Here is a 16,533-nt window from a genome sequence, read left to right on the forward strand (position 1 = left end):
ATAGGATTCACAACCAATGGCATTTATTGCAGATATAATCCGCAGTAACCCATAAACACTCTCTAAACTCCCACATCCGACAAGAAGAGCATACCACTCTACTAAGGGCCATTTTTGCTTCTTTCAATATACAGACCTAGAAAATAGCACCGTCTTATTCCTCTACAAAACTCTGCTTCACGTTAAATTAATATTTATGGCTTATATTTTAAGTTTAATTAAGAGACATAGCTCATTATAACATACAATCAAGAAAGAACCCACTCTACTCATTACTGCAGACTTATTTTAAGGCTGCACTTAAAATCCACTTTTCTGCTTCTGTGCTGCGACCTTTCCCAAACAGGTTCCTCCAGATCAGTTGTGAATTTCACTGTTTTGTAATTTTTCCAGACGCACTCTGATGTCCAGTGATACATGAATTCAACAGCAAAGGCAGTAACAGCTAACTCTGTCAGTTAGCAATGTGGGTTTCCTTCTTTCTCTGTCTCCTGCGCTGACCTCGCAATGTACTTCCTTTGTCTGTGCTTCTCCTTTTTAAAACTGCTGTTGTTTTGACTTTTTCTTCTCCAAAGTTCCAAAACAATGCAACAGCATATAAAACAGCAATTGCTGCTCCTGGAATTCAAGGAAATCACCTCCAACAGTTAAAACACCTCAAAAAAGGAGCAGCTGTTATAGCCAGAAATCTTTCCCATCCTCCGTCTTGGATTACACAGAATCCTTGTTCTTGAGCTTCTTTCTCTATCTGTGCATTGTTTATTTCTGCTTAATTAAAAGATCTTGATGCAAAAGCTATTGGCTTCTCTTCACCATGGCATAATATGTGAGCAGCAACTGCTCCATTTCCATACTGTGAGGCTTTGCATGTAGTTGCAATCACAAGTTTGGGTCAGAATAGGTCAGGGCTTCTGACTTTAATGAAGTCTCTTTGGCTTGTGTCAAGTCTCTTTTACATTGATCTCTCCATTTCCAATTCTTCTTTTGGCATCATATATTGCTCAACAGCTTGAGAATGGTTACAAACCTGCCAAATTTAGCAATCCCAAAAATGATGGTAGTTGTTTTACATTTTCTTGAGCTGGTGCCTCCATTCTGGTGTTTACTTTTGAAGTTGACTTGTATAGTCCCCATGGCCTAAGCATTCCATGGATGTCTGTAGACAAAAAAGGCACATTTGTCTTCCTTTATTCTTAGGCCATAATCTTAAGAGTGTCTGCAGAGAAGTATCTAAATTGTGGAGATGCTCTTTTACATTTCTCCTTTTGACTAAAGTGTTATGTAGGTTACTTTAAATGACTTCCAACCCACTTCAGATCTGGTCCATGTCATGTTGGAATACCACAGGTGCAGATGTGAATTCACATGTAAGTTTCTTGTATTTGAATGGTCCTTTATGTGTTGCAATTTTCAAGAGTTTCTGTGACTCAGAATTTGTACTCAACTAGAGACAGGCTTGACTAAAAGGTCAGTTTTACTGAAAAGCTAACCTCCAGCTAGTCCAGCAAAAAGAGCACTGATTAAAGGCAACAGATACTGCTCAGCACAAAGTACTGGATTAATAGTGATCTTAATATCACTGCATGTGTGTACCGAATCCTTCTTTCTTTATCACTGGTATAATAGGTGTGGCCTAATCACTGATATTAACAGGTTCAAGGGATCCCGTCTTGACGAACCTCTGTAATTCAGCTCGACCTTTGATTGCGTGATGCAGTAGATCTAGTCTTGCAAAATATTGCTTGATTCTCATCATTGATTCTCTTTCAATTTGAAAGAGATCTTTTCCATGCTTCCCAGATCCCTATTAGAAACATATTATTTAGGATTTGTGACAGATCAGTTTCAGAATCTAATAAGCAATTTGCTTCAGCCGAGTTAAGTTTCATTTTCTCCAATCACCTTCTTCCCAATAAAGTTAGAACATTACCTTTGACAAGTTGTAAGGGCAAATCTTCAGATTGACCATAAAACTAAACATTTACATTGATAGCATCTCTTAAAGGGCCCACTTTACCTGCGTATCGTCTTAATGCAATATTTGAGTGCTGCAGTACAATGTGACACAGATGCTGTGATACATACTTTCAGATGTGAATGAAACTGCCTAACCTGGTGTTCACCTCTATTCTTAACAGTTTATCATTCAGTAAGGGAGCGAGCTAGTATGTTCAAATTGAGTTCCTTGTCCTTCTAGGTGGAAGTTGTTGTGTGTTTGGAAGGTACTGACCAAAGACGTTTGATGAATTTCTGTAGTGCATCTTGTAGATAGTACACCTTTCTGCTACTGAATGTCAGTGATGGAGGGAGTGCTTATGGATGTGGTGCCAATCAAGCAGGCTGTTAGACCTGGATGGTGTCAAGCTTCTTGAGTGTTGATAGAACTGCACTCATCCAGGCAAGTGACATTCCATCACACTCCTGACTTGTCTTGTAGATGGTGGACAGGCTCTGAGGGGGGGGTCAGGAAGTGAGTTACTCGCCATAATATTCCTCACCTCTGATCTGCTCTTGTAGTCACTGTGTTTATGTGGTGAGTTCAGTTGAGTTCTGGTCAATGGTAAGCCAAGGATTTGATAATGGGAGATTCAGTGGCTGTAACACTAGTGAATGTCAAAGGTAGATTGTCTCTTATTGGCGATGGTCATTATCTGGCATTTGTGTAGGGCAAACGTTACTTGTCATTTGTCTGCCCAAAGCCTGGATACAGCCCAAATCTTGTTGCATTTGAACATGGATTGCTTCAATATCTGAGAAGTTGTGAATGGTGCTGAACATTTTGCAACCATCAGCGAACATTCCCATTTCTGACTTTATGATGGAGGGGAGGTCATTGATAAAACAGTTGAAGATGGTTGGGCCCAGAACACCACCCTGAGGAACTCCTGTGGAGATGTCATGTAGCTGAGATGACTGAATTGCAATAATATGAGAACAAGGATCATTATCCTAAGATTGAGCCAATCTTTGTTAACCTACCAGTGCACAACCCACTTGATAAGTCAAGATTTGCTGGCATTAATCATGATAAAGTGTCAGTTGTGCACAACTATTGATTTCGTGAACCCATGCATAACAAAACATGGTTGCCAGGAAACAATAGAATCAGGTTTCCATAGAGAGAGCAAGGCCAAGTGCTGAGTTTTACAAAATGGTTAAGAAGTGCTAGTGAGGAATTACACCACTGGTACCAATCATCATTGTAGCACAGACTTAATCGGTTTTCTATACTCTACAGATGAGAGACAATGTAGTATGGAGAAGGCATATAGATCAACTCTTATTAACCAGAACAAGTATGCCAGGGTGGCATCAGTTAAGATTCTTAAATAATTGTGCCACTGGAAACCTGGATACACCTGAGAACGGAGCAGTAACTGGACCATGTAAAGGAGACAGTATCTTACTGGAAAATACCATGACATTGTGCAAATCTCTGACTATTCAGTTATTTCAGGAAAAGGCAACAACAGATGATGTTCCTAGTGCATCTAAATACCACAGGGCTAAACCCAATGAGAAAAGTAAACAGGTGCATGAGGTGCATAACAGTCATACAGAAATCAATAACTTCCAGAATAGCATACTGACTGACTGTTGGATGTAACATTGTAAACATTGTGAATATTTTAATTTCAGAAACCATTGTAAAGGGGAGGGATGTTTTGTCTTTGTGTAAGTATGGTGGACTGTCACGTTTAAGAGTACGAAATCACGATATAATGCTGAAATCATCAGCCATTTTGGACAGTAAACTTGTCCTTTCTAATCTTACTATTTGTAGAGCAAACACCTTCATAATAAAGCTCCTGTTGGTTAACTAGTCCTTCTAACCTATCGGGACCGCCTCCGCCGTATCTGCTCCCAGGAGGACAAGTTCCACCATAGGACACACCAGATGGCCTCCTTCTTTAGAGACCGCAATTTCCCTTCCCACGTGGTTAAAGATGCCCTCCAACGCATCTCGTCCACATCCCGCACCTCCGCCCTCAGACCCCACCCCTCCAACCGTAACAAGGACAGAACGCCCCTGGTGCTCACCTTCCACCCTACAGACCTTCGCATCAACCAAATCATCCACCGACATTTCCGCCACCTCCAAAAAGACCCCACCACCAGGGATATATTTCCCTCCCCACCCCTTTCCGCCTTCCGCAAAGACCGTTCCCTCCATGACTACCTGGTCAGGTCCACACCCCCCTATGACCCACCCTCCCATTCTGGCACTTTCCCCTGCCACCGCAGGAACTGTAAAACCTGTGCCCACACCTCCTCCCTCACCTCTATCCAAGGCCCTAAAGGAGCCTTCCACATCCATCAAAGTTTCACCTGCACATCCACCAATATCATTTATTGTATCCGTTGCTCCCGATGTGGTCTCCTCTACATTGGGGAGACTGGGCGCCTCCTAGCAGAGCGCTTTAGGGAACATCTCCGAGACACCCGCACCAATCAACCAAACCGCCCCGTGGCCCAACATTTCAACTCCCCCTCCCACTCTGCCGAGGACATGGAGGTCCTGGGCCTCCTTCACCGCCGCTCCCTCACCACCCGACGCCTGGAGGAAGAACGCCTCATCTTCCGCCTCGGAACACTTCAACCCCAGGGCATCAATGTGGACTTCAACAGCTTCCTCATTTCCCCTTCCCCCACCTCATCCTAGTTTCAAACTTCCAGCTCAGCACTGTCCCCATGACTTGTCTGGACTTGTCCTACCTGCCTATCTCCTTTTCCACCTATCCACTCCACCCTCTCCTCCTTGACCTATCACCTTCATCTCCTCCCCCACTCACCCATTGTACTCTATGCTACTCTCTCCCCACCCCCACCCTCCTCTAGCTTATCTCTCCACCCTTCAGGCCCACTGCCTTTATTCTTGATGAAGGGCTTTTGCCCGAAACGTTGATTTCGCTGCTCGTTGGATGCTGCCTGAACTGCTGTGCTCTTCCAGCACCACTAATCCAGCTTCTAACCTATCTGCCTGGCCTTGGGTCACCCAGTCAGGAATTAAAATCAGTGTCACTCTCAGTCACAGAAATGTACAAGAGCTCCAATCACATTGATCGTTGGATGAGGATCTACAGAGTCTGTTTCTGGATAGAGGAGCTAGGAAATAAAAAAAAGTCTTTTATATCGAAACTTTTTTTGTTTGTAATGTATCTTGCAATTTTTTTAACACTATAAGCAGTGCAAATTTTGCAGGTTGGCTTCTCAATGGTCTTTTCCATGAGGAGTTGAAAACATATGGTTACTGCGGTCACCGCACAGGCTTGTTTTACACCAAGGTGGGAAGTTTATAATTCAGGCACTTGTGGCACAGTAGCAGCATTCCTGCCTATGAGCCAGAAGGAAACATATATAACGCTGGAAAAACTCAGCATCTGTGGAGAGAGAAAAAGAATTATAATTTCAAGTTCAACATAACTCTTCTTCAGTTTTCTCTGTGTTTGTTTCAGTGTTCCAGCATCTGTATTATTTGGCTTTTACCTGAGCCAGAAGGCCCGGATTCAAGTTTTGCCTGCTTCGGAGGGGGGACTGAAACACTTTCAGAAAGAGATTATATCTCCCAGTTTGACAGAGTCATAAAGTTATTGGATTTGATATATCGCCTGAGATAACGTGTCTCATGAGCAACACTTTTGCCCTATTTCCCTTTCTGGAAAGAACTTCTCATGAACATTTGTGGATTGAAAACCCAGTGGAAGGCCTCAATAAATGATGGATTCTTAAAGGAGAATTTGGAATCTATACCATTGTTCCCATGAAAAGAGAAATCAACCAACCACAACTGATCCTTGAAAGCACACTGGCAAAGGATATTTTCCTAATTACCCTGTTCAAAGGTGTTATGACACACCTCTGGGGCAAGGGGTCTCAAACCTAGGCCTTCTGGCTTAGAGGTAGGGACACCGTCACTGCACCACAAGATCCCTGTAACCCCACTGTTAATCTACTTCCTAATTAACAGGTAGGAGATATTATTACACAGCTCAGGAGGAGATGGCACTTGATTTGGGCCTCCTGGCTCAGAGGCAGGGGGAACACTACAATTGTGCCACAAGAACTAAACCCCACTGTCAACTGCTTGTATGGAATGTGTCATCAGCTGCAGACCAGTGTTCGTAATAATATGTGAATAACTTTTAATCGGCACTTAATTGTTATTTGCCAAAGAACGTTTAACGTACCACTTCACAAAGTTTTATAGGAGTTTTTAGAGGAGTTGTGTGTATTATTTATATAGTTACACAGTTTAAATGTTTTGTTGGTAATCTTTTCATCTTTGTTCAAATAAGCTCAGTTTCCAATAAACACTTTTTGTGACTTAAGTAATCTGACCGTCTTGTTTCTGTATATTGAGCTTTATACAGCCTGATTTACGCAATCAGTAATATTAGTTTCCTTTTAAATTCAAATTTTGTTGTGCCAGTGGAGAAGTAGGACAAAGAAAGGAATCAATTCACCCATTTTAACTGGATTGATAACTTTGTTAAAATTGATAACTTAGTTAAACAACAGCTGAAATTGCAATATTGTTTCTAATTAAAATAACCATGAAATGTTTGAAGTGAATGTTTCTCATGAATTTTTAATTTTGCAAATTTGCAGAGCAATGTTTGTCCTTTATTAGCATCATGACAAAATACATTGCATCTAATAGAAGCCAATCATCCTCGTACGTCTGTACTTGCTGTTTGTGTTGTGCTTTGTCCCATACCTCTGCTTTTTGTCTGTAATCTTTTGTAAGTTTCACAGCCCCAAGCACATGAACGACTCACTTGTAGCCTTATGGAACCACCTTTCAACAGATTTTCAGGTAGAATGTTCCAGATCCCAACAGCTCTCTCCTTTTCAAAATTGAAAACTGCTATGAGGTTACCTTCCAACTTTCCGAGGTGATCAGTCCGAAGTTTACCTACCTCTCCTCATTGCTACATTGCCTTATCCTTGACACGGTAAATCATTGCTTACCACTGCTTCAGCAAATGTTGTCCTTGTTTAATATCTGAACTGCAATCGGTGAATGAAACGCACTGAATATCATGAAATTTGTTATGAGGTCTTCTGTGCACTACATGATACACCGTGATGTGATCTTAGTGGTGTGTTTGATGTGAGTAAGAAAGGTGTCTCAAGTTAGAAGTGTTGCTATTTGCTATTGTTACTTCAGTTTCTTGAGGAGACAAATTGAACACTGTGCGTGACTTAATTATTTGCAGGGGCAAGGTAAATTGAATTGCTTAATATTGATTCTTCTGCTTGATGGGGATGCTGCAGGAGATTTCAAGTTTAATGGTGCTTCTGAAGAGACATGCTTGATTTGAAATGTTAATTTTGTTTTTTTTCTCTACAAATGCAGTCAGACCTGCTAAGTTTCTCCAGCACTTTCAGTTGCTATTTCAGGTTGCTATCATTCACAGTACTTTACTTTTATTATAGGGGCTTTAAGGAACATCTCATATCATTTTGCATTCAAATATGAAAACCTGGATGACCGAGACATTTGGTTCAAAAATACTTCTCTCTGTACACTAAGCCTTCTTTCAAGGAATATTGTGTCAGAGAACACATTGACTTTAAGATCTTAGCAGGGTCTTTAACTTTCCAAATATTGACTGCGAATACTATAGTTCAAGTACTTTACATGGGTCAGTTTTGTCCAATGTGTGCAGGAGGTTTTCCTGACAGGCCAACAAAGGGTGAGGCCACATTATATTTGGTACTGGGTGATGAACCCAGCCAGCTGTTAGATTTGGAGGTAGGTGAGCACTTTGGTGATAGTGACCACGATTTGGTTATGTTTACTTTAGTGATGGAAAGGTATAGGTATATATCGCAGGGCAAGATTTATAGAAAGGCAATTATGATGCGATGAGGCAAGATTTAGGATGCATAGGATGGGGAAGGAAACTTCAGGGGATGGGCACAATTAAAATGTGGAGCTTATTCAAGGAACAGCTAGTGTGGATCCTTGATAAGTATGTACCGGTCAGGCAGGGAGGAAGTTGTCGAGTGCAAGAGCCGTGGTTTATTAAGGAAGTTAAATTTCTTATCAAGAAGAAGAAGGTTTATGTTAGGATGAGATATGATGGCTCAGTTAGGGCACTTGAGAGTTACATGTTAACCAGGAAGGACCTAAAGAGAGAGTTAAGAAGAACCAGGAGGGGACATGAGAAGTCATTGGCAGATAGGATCAAGGAAAACCCTACAGCTTTCTATCGGTTTATCAGGAATAAAAAAATTACTAGAGTAAGATTAGACCAATCAAGGATAGTAGTGGGTAGTTTTGTGTGGAGTCAGAGGAGATAGGGGAAGTGCTAAATGAATACTTTTCATCAGTATTCACACTGGAAAACAACAATGTTATCAAGGAGAATACTGAGGTACAGGCTACTAGACTAGATGGGATTAAGATTCACAAAGAGGAGCTGTTAGCAATTCTGGAAAGTGTAAAAATAGATAAGTCCCCTGGACTGGATGGGATTTATCCTAGAATTCTCTAGGAATCCAGGGAGGAGATTGCCAAGCCTTTGGCTTTGATCTTTATATCATCATCTTCCACAGGAATAGTGCCAGAAGACTGGAGAATAGCAAGTGTTGTTCCCTTGTTCAAGAGGGGAATAGAGACAACTCTGGTAATTATAGACCACTGAGCCTTGCTTCGGTTGTGGGTAAAGTGTTGGAAAGGGTTATAAGAGATAGGATTTATAATCATCTAGAAAGGAATAAGTTAATTAGGTATCGTCAACATGGTTTTCTGAAGGGTAGGTCGTACCTCACAAACTTTAATGGGTCCTTTGAGAAGGTGACCAAACAGATGGATGAGGGTAGAGCCTGTACATGTGGTGTACAGAGGAACCTCGATTATCCGAATACCAATTATCCGAAGATTGAATTATCCAAAGGAGATCTTGAGGTCCCAATAGAAACATTATATCAAAGATGTGTTTCAACAGTGATTGCGTCTTTTGTTTACAGTGATTAAATAGACACCATCTCAAAATGACTGACCTCCCGCCCCCTCTCTCTCCCCATACTTTCCCTGAAGTTCTATAGAGGGGTGTACCTAAACCCCCCCTTCCCCAGATAATCTCTCCAACATTGTTCTGTACAGGGCAAACGTGGAACCTCTCAAAAAGTTGCAGTAAAACGCTGTGTGTGTGTGTGTGTGTGTATGTGTGCGTGTGTGTATGTGTGTGTGTGTCTGTGTCTGTGTGTGTGTGTGTGTTTGTGCTATTTGGAGACTTACCCCACAAAGGCAGCTGCAGCAGCAGTCTTGCTGTTGGTGTACAGTCCGGCTGCACCTGAGAGGGGTCGCTGTGGACGGGGTTTGGGGTGGGGGGTGGTGTTGGATGGGGTTGGGGAGCTTGGGGGGGTGGTGTTGGACGGGTTTGGGGGATCAGGGGTGGTGTTGGACAGGGTTGGAGGACGGGGCGGGGGGCGGAACTGGACAGGTTTGGGGGATGTGGGTGGAATTGGACGGGGTTGGCGGATGGGGGCGGTATTGGAAGGGGTTGGGGGGTGGGGGGGTGTTGGATGGGTTGGGGGGGGCAGTGTTGAGGGTGGGGGCTTGCACGTTGCAGTCTCCTGAACGGGGAGCAGATTTTAAAAACTCCGAGCCACAGAGGAAAGCCATTTAATCGATTAACTGAATAATCGATTATCCGAACGAAATAGTGTCTGCCCATCTCATTCGGATAATTGAGGTTCCCCTGTATATGGATTTCAATATGATGTTTGATAAGGTTCCCCACAGTAGGTTATTGCACAAAATATGGAAGCATGGGATTGAGGCTGATTAGTGGTTTGGATCAGAAATTGGCTAGCTGAAAGAAGACAGAGGGTTGATGGGAAATATTCATCCTGGATGTTCAGTTACTAGTGGTGTACTGCAAGGATCTGTGTTGGGTCCACTGTTGTTTGTGATTTTTATAAATTACCTGGATGAAGGCATGGAAGGATGGGTTAGTAAATTTGCAGATGATACTAAGGTCAGTAGAGTCGTGGATAGTGACGAAGGATGTTGTAGGTTACAGAAGGACACAGATAAGCTGCAGAGCTGGACTGAGAGGTGGCAAATGGAGTTTAATGTAGAAAAGTGTGAAGTGATTCACTTTGGAAGGAATAACAGGAATGCAGAGTACTGGGCGAATGGTAAGATTCTTGGTCGTGCAGATGAGCAGAGAGATCTCAGTGTCCATGTACATAGATCCTTGAAAGTTGCCACCCAGGTTGATAGGGTTGTTATGAAGGCTTTTATTGGCAGAGGGATTGAGTTTCAGAACCATGAGGTCATGTTGCAGCTGTACAAAACTCTGGTGTGGCTGCACTTGTAATATTCCACACAGTTCTGGTCACTGCATTTTAGGAAGGACGTAGAAACTTTGGAAAGGGTTCAGAGGAGGTTTACTAGGATGTTGCCTGGTATGGAGGGAAGGTCTGACGAGGAAATGCTGAGGGATTTGAGACTGTTTTTGTTAGATAGAAGAAGGTTGAAAGGTGACTTAATTGAGACATATAAGATAATCAGAGGGTTAGATAGGTTGGACAGTGAGAGCCTTTTTCCCTTGGATTGCGATGGCTAGCATGAGGGTACGTAGCTTTACATTGAGGGATGATAGATATAGGACAGATGTCAGAGGTAGTTTCTTTACTCAGAGAGTAGTAAGGGTATGGAATGCTTTGCCTGCAATGGTAGTAGATTCGCCAACTTTAAGTACATTTAAGTCGTCTTTGGACAAGCACATGGACATACATGGAATAGTGTAGGTTAGATGGGCTTCAGATTGGTTTCACAGGTCAGTGCAACATCGTGGACTGAAGGGCCTGTACTGCGCTATAATGTTCTATGTTCTAAGATACAGCTTCTCCTAGATAATGCTCTAGGTCATCCTGTCAACCTTGATGGCCTGTCAGAAATTTCAATGTGTTTTTCCTGTCACCTAACTTTTTCTATTCTAGGATCATAAAGATTTTACAATACTGTAAAAGGCCATTTGGCCCATCATATTTCTGCTGGTCATCAAATATCTATCTTGGCCTGTGGCCTTTTATACAATGGCATTTCAAGTGCTCATCCAGTTAGCTCTTAAATGCTTTGAGGGTTTCTGCCACTTTTGGGCAGTGAGTTCCAGATACCCACTGTCTTCTGGCTGAAAAGGATTGACAGGCAATGGCTCAGTGTGTAATAGCAACAATCAAGGCTTATTGTTTACATTTTCTCAATTTTCCTTGTTCACCCCAGAATTAGATGGTGAGAATAAAGCAACAGTAAAGGAATAATGGAATGCATAATATCCTAAAGGATATCAATAACACTGCTCATTTGATGGGATAAAGTTAATGGTGTATTAGAAAAAAAATGTCCTGAATGTGATAATGACCTCAATGGTGTTAACGACATTGTCTATGAAGTTCAGCAGGAGACCACTATCCAGCAGAGGACGTTGGCATTGAAGAGATTGAGGAAACTGATGAATAATGTGATCAATCATAGCATTAACCTCTCAAGGAAATCTATTAATGGATGAAAAATAGAGTCCTGTCCAACCCTCTTTTGATAATTCTTTAAAGGTCATTGATAATCGTGTCCCTTTTGTCGCATTAATTCCACTGGAATCTGGCTTCTCAAATGATGCTGCCTTTAATTTGAAACCAAAATCATCTCATCCTAAGGCATTGAACCTCTGAATATAGGAGATGCTTGTGTGCATGAGCTCCTTCGGGAAAGCTCTGATAATATGAATCATTCATTAAACATCAGTAAACAATTTCCTCTTTCAACCCATTCCCAAGGTCACTGTTGAGATGAACCATTCTCCATATTTTCTGTGCATCCTCTTAGCAAAGGACATGTCAATGACAAAATTCACCATCACCTCCAAATGTGCCAGCTAAACCTTTAGCTGACTGAGAAAGAGCATTTGAGGACCAATATTTCATACCTGAGACCAAATTTATTTACTTGGCAGCAGTGATTTTCCTGACTTTATATGCTTCAGAGATATGGAAAATCAATAGCAGGCACTGCAAAACACTGAGAGTGGGTAGAACATTGATGGATACAGTCTGATGTGGGGAAATGTGAAATTGTCCACATTGGCAAGAAGAATAGAAAAGCAGCACATCACGTAAATGGAGAGAGTTTGCAGAACTCTGTGATACAGAGAGATCAGGTTATCATGGTACTTGAATCAGAAAGGTTGGTGTGCAGGTACAGCAATTACTTAATTGAATATGTAAGTAGAAATGTTTTACTAGACTTAATATGCAAGGTCACACTCCTGAGAACAGAATTCAGAGAGGGATCACTTGACTGGTTCCTGGGATGAAAGAGTTATTTTAGGGGGAAAGGCAAGACAGGTTTTGAGCTGGATCTACTTGATTGTAGAAGAATGGGGGATATCTTATTAAAACTATAAGGTCTTTACAGGGTAGAGGCTAAAAAGATGTTTCCTCTTGTGGAACACCTAGAACACAGTTTAAATATTAAGGTTCTCACATTTAAGATGGAAATGAGGAGGAATCTTTTCTCAGCTGGTTTTAGGTATTTGGAATTCTCTTCAGTGGAGGCAGGGTCCGTGAACATTTTAAAGCAGAGAGCGATAGATTTTTGACAAATAGGAGTTCAGTGGTTAGCACTATTACGTCACAGCGCCAGGGACCCGGATTCGATTCCCGGCTCAGGCAACTGTCTGTGTGGAGTTTGCACGTTCTCCCCTTGACTGTGTGGGTTTCCTCCGGGTGCTCCGGTTTCCTCCCACAGTCCAAAGATGTGCAGGTCAGATGAATTGGCAAAGCTAAATTGTCCATAGTATTAGAGGGATTAGTCATGGGTGTGGGATATAGGTAGTGTTACTTCTGCAATCATAATTACTTATGCAAGGTAAATGCACTCACACCAGTGTATAATTGTTTCAACCCAAGAGCTGAGTCAACAAGAATGAAAACTATGTGGAGGAAATATATAATTATTTTTGTATTAGCTAAAATGTGAATGCAAGAATGAAACGTGCCTGCTAACAATGGTAGACAAGTAGATAAGATGCTGTGAGGATGTAGGTTAAGCCAGATATGCTTGTGCAAGCAGTAGTTATAAGCATCTGTTTCCCACTTTTGCAAAAACACAAAAACAAACCCCAATTAAAAGGTCATAAGGATCAATATGGTTGGGGAAAGGGTGGAAATCGCACATGTGGAGGACGTAGATAATCATGAAGAAGGATATACCTAACAATGGGTCACAGCAGGATGTGGTAAAATGGCCGAGTAAAACTTGTACTTTGTTATGCACAAGGCCGGATATGGCAAGAGATAAACAATAGTAATGGGCACCGGGTTTGGAGTAGTGAATCCTATATAAGATATGTACTTGCTAAACTCTGTGTGCCTTACCTCAGGCACCACGCTTGCAAACATATAATAAACATACGGATTGCTTCAGATCTTGTCTCGGACCGAAATTATTGAAGTGAGTGAGCTTTGATTCTCACATGGGTAAATGTTGGGGAATGGGTGGGTTGCTCTTCAGAGGATCGGTGTGGACTTGTTGGACTGAAGGCCCTGTTTCCATACTGTAGAGAGTCTAATCTAAACAGCAAAGTGGAATTGAGACCACAATTAGATCAACATTTCTTAAATGGCAGATCAGGCTTGGGGGACTAACTAGCTTCTTCCTGCTTCGAATTTGCTTGCAGGAGGGGCATTGTGAGAAGGTGGGTGGGTAACAGGAGGGGTTGAGCAGTGATCAGGGACAGGAGGGAGTTGACTGCTGGGAGGGTGATAGGAAGGGTAGACGGCAGGAGGGTGAGCAGCAGTTGATGGGGATCTGGAGTAAGAGATTAATTAAAAACTAATCTGAAGTCATTTTGAACCATGCCTTCAGTTCATAACAACATGGTTTTGCTGCATGCCAAAAATCAATCCGAGCTGTATCAAGCGCAGGGAGGTCACACTGCGACCAAAGAAAATAGTATCCCAAGGTCATTCAAAATACTGCCAGCGGTGAATGCTGCAGCTTTGCAGTCGGCTCGAACATCCAGACTCCACACACATGAACTGCCTGGATTCTCTGTCTCTCTAGTTGTGATCAAAAGTTGGTTTACAGTAAAATAAACCTATCTCGCAATTATGTTGTGTATTGTTTTGATTAAATCCCTGATATTAACCTGGAAGAAAGTTTTCTCTGTCTGTGATGTGCAATAAAATTGTAAGCCATTTACAAAGAACCAATTGCAACTTTGTTGCACATAATTGTGAATATTAGAAAGGCTAGCGACTTAAAATAATCTTTCGCTGAGAGGAATGTTGTTAACTGACATCTTTGAAGTAGAATTCTTACTCCTGCTGTGCTCTCTGTCATTCCCAGGTCTGGATTTTGCACGGGCCTTGATAGTGAACTGTTGATTCTGTTGGTGATCGTTTATCCCCCTGAACTTGGTCAGAGCTGATCATTCAAACCAGCCCAGTGCCGCCCCCGTCACCAACACGCATTCCACAACAAGGCAGCAAAGCAAGGAAATTCATTGTTTGATGAGAATTTGCCCATTTCTCACTCTTTCACATTGAACGCCATAAAAGGTTACACCTAGTCCAGTCAAGTAAAACTATTCTTTGACGGGGACCTGACCGAAAAATATTGCCGAACACCAGATCTGGCTTTGAACAAGACAATTCGATATTTGTGGAGTGTTGTTAAATGTGTCCATCAGTATTATTTATTAGATTGTTAAAATCTATATTTTAACAGTAGTCATGATTTGGAGGTGCTCGTTTTGGACTGGAGTGTACAAGGTTAAAAATCACACAACACCAGGTTATAGCCCAAGTTATCATTAGAATATAACCTGGTGTTGAGTGATTTTTAACTTTATATTTTAATAGACCGTGACAGTAATTTGATTTTAGTGCATTTTTATTTCCTGGGTGGATGGCTGTGAAAATTATTTAACGTGACTGAAAACAAAAACATAAATTGCTGAAGAAACTCTGCAGGTCTGGCAGCATCCGTGGAGAGAAAGCAGAGTTAATGTTTTGGGACCAGCGACTCTTCTTCCACTGTTTCATTCCAGATTTCCAGCGTCTTCCCATAGTTCTTTGCTTGGTTTCAATGTTGCTTGAAAAACTTGTCGCTCATCACCGCGGTTCCTGTTGAGAGCGAATACAGAATAACGCAATCAGTCTCCCATGGAAAGAGTTACAGTGTTCGCCACCGATATCAACACATCTCTCGGCAAGGCTTTCTTCCAAGTTGGCAACTAAACAGGTTTCGCTGCTGGTCACGACGGTTTGTGAGGCTAGAACTGTCTTAATTCGAGGCAGTGCCTTCCATTGCAGCCACAAATGCTCCGGTTTTGCATCCTCGCTCCATTCTGAGGGATTGGGGAAGCAATGAAATCAGAAGCCGAGCAGACGGATTCCTGAAAGTGCAGGGGCAAGTCTAGACTATGCTTTTACCTGTCGAGGAATAATCTTTTGTTTTTAAATTTCAGTATTGCAGCCAGCATTAACGGTACGGGTCAGAGATGTGGAGCCAAGAGGCAGAACTGAGAAGCTAAGCTGGTCAGATGTTCGTTTTATTTTAGATTAGATTCGATTCCTTACAGTGTGGAAACAGTTCCAAAGGCTCAACATGTCCACACCGACCCTCCGAAGAGTAACCGTTTCCCTCTGACTTATGCAATTGGCAATTTAGCATGGCCAATTCACCGGACCTGCACAGCTTTAGACTGTGGGAGGAAACCCACGCAGACACGGGGAGAATGTGCAAACACCACACAAACAGTCGCCGCTGGGATCAAACCTGGATCCCTGGTGCTGTGAGGTAGCAGTGCTAACCACTGAGCCACTGTCATTAAATGATTGTTTCCTCCTTTCCCAATGTGGATTGCTGGGAAGACATAAGAATTAGCTAACATATTGTCAAAAGTATTACAATTATTACAATTATTGACAATTATTACAAAAGGGAACTAACACAGCTGCAGTGCCTTATCGAAATATATAACAGTCCAACTACTTAATGTAACAAGGGATTTGGGAACAGGGGCTATCTTCCAATAACTTGTCTATATTTATAATACTTGGTTGTGATGAAACAGCTTTAACACCTATTTTGCACTACGAAAGATGGTTAGAGGATGTCAACTTCAAACCCACTCCCCAACCCCACAACCTGCCCCAAAATCTGGAAGGTGAAAGTCCTGTATTAACTCTAATTTTACATTTAGCACCCCTGCAAAGCAGAAGAAGTATTTTATAAAATGTTTTGGTGTTTTCAGAATCACAAAGTCATGTTACATCAATCTAAGTATACACAGAATGTTACTGTCATAGTTTTTTTTTTGAAAATGCAGTGAAATGTGTATTGTACTGTGAGGAATATGCACTGCAAAAGAGCTGACTCGATTTCCTTCAATTTGCAAAGTGGTCAAAGTAGTGGATCTCAAAGGAACAACTGGAGGTCGCTAAAGATGTTGGGACAGTTGTTCTCTATGTTTTCTTTGAAGTGTAGAGGAGTAGGAGTGTTTCTTC

The 16,533-nt window shown here is 41.9% G+C and overlaps 1 protein-coding gene across 4 annotated transcripts in view; it reads left to right on the forward strand.

The window, feature by feature from the left end:
* The window catches only part of LOC140460761 (amine sulfotransferase-like), a 121,187-nt gene that overhangs the window by 23,154 nt on the left and 81,500 nt on the right, over nucleotides 1-16,533 (forward strand). Inside the window, exon 1 of one of the 4 annotated variants that reach the window (XM_072555453.1) lies at nucleotides 7,028-7,114. The exons of the other annotated variants lie outside the window; for them this stretch is intronic. The gene's annotated coding sequence lies outside the window, so the exon portion shown is untranslated. Of the gene's footprint in view, nucleotides 1-7,027; nucleotides 7,115-16,533 lie in introns of those variants that run through there. 4 annotated transcript variants of the gene reach the window in all.

This window comes from Chiloscyllium punctatum, chromosome 3, assembly GCF_047496795.1.
Source record: "Chiloscyllium punctatum isolate Juve2018m chromosome 3, sChiPun1.3, whole genome shotgun sequence".
NCBI classification, from domain to species: domain Eukaryota; kingdom Metazoa; phylum Chordata; class Chondrichthyes; order Orectolobiformes; family Hemiscylliidae; genus Chiloscyllium; species Chiloscyllium punctatum.